The sequence below is a fragment of the Tupaia chinensis genome, unplaced genomic scaffold (genome assembly GCF_000334495.1).
Source record: "Tupaia chinensis unplaced genomic scaffold, TupChi_1.0 Scaffold000117_2, whole genome shotgun sequence".
Lineage (NCBI taxonomy): Eukaryota > Metazoa > Chordata > Mammalia > Scandentia > Tupaiidae > Tupaia > Tupaia belangeri.
The window spans coordinates 3,715,838-3,716,858 of NW_006159583.1; positions in this window are offsets into that span (position 1 = coordinate 3,715,838).

A 1,021-nucleotide genomic window follows, 5' to 3' on the forward strand; every position below is an offset into this window, starting at 1 on the left:
TGTCTGGCGAGCGCACGTGTCCTGCAGTGAAAAATCTCTCCAAAAAAAAAAAAATCTTCAGAGTGTTTGAGGTAAAATTTGAACGTTAAGATTGTCTTAATGGTGAGAGCAGAATTGAAACAATGTATATAGAGGTATAAAGGGAGAAGCCCTGGAAAGTGGGAGGAGATAATCCAATTATTTAGTCTGTCTCCATTGCTAGTGATAAATGGAGTTGTTGTCAGAAATTACATGGACAGGCAAATTGGGACACCCTGTGAAGGAAACGTGGGTCATCCCAAGGACTTAGAACTTTATTCTGTAAGTTATAGCAAGCCATTTTTACATCCAGGGATCTGCATATTCAAACTATACTAATCAGAAAGATGAATTCAACACATGGGTTAGAGACAAGAAAGACTACAATCAGAGTTCCTAGGCTCTGACTGAGCCTAGGAAGTAAGTCATTTGGCAAAGAGCAGAGAGTCATACTTCTGAATGTTGCATAATTTTCTATTGATGCTATGAAAATATGTCTGTCATTTATCCTCCAAACAAGTAAGAAAGTTGGGAAACATTTCACAAGTAAAATGATAGCTAAAAAGGTATGACAAAAATAAAGCTTCAGACTCAGTATTTTCATTCCAATTAGTACAATGCATTTGAGTAAAGAAACATTTATTAAATTCACAGCCTATCTATGTATTCTTTAAAATTCAAAAAATTAATTCTAAGAGAGGTGTTTGGAATAAGAATCTATACCATGAAATTCACTCATGAGTTGGGCAGGCTGAATTGGTGAACTAATGAATATTAGGATTGGGTTTATAAATCATGAGTGATTGTCCTACTCACACACTCCAATTCCAGACCTGAAAGCAAATACTTTCAGGTTTTGTGGGCTAGTTTGTTCATTTATTTTCCCTAAATACTTCTAGGAACAAACTTTGTCAACATCATGAAAACATAGAAATGTGACAATCTACACGTCTGATTCTCTAACAAGTGAGATACAGTATTGAGAAGGAGAAAAAGTAAAATT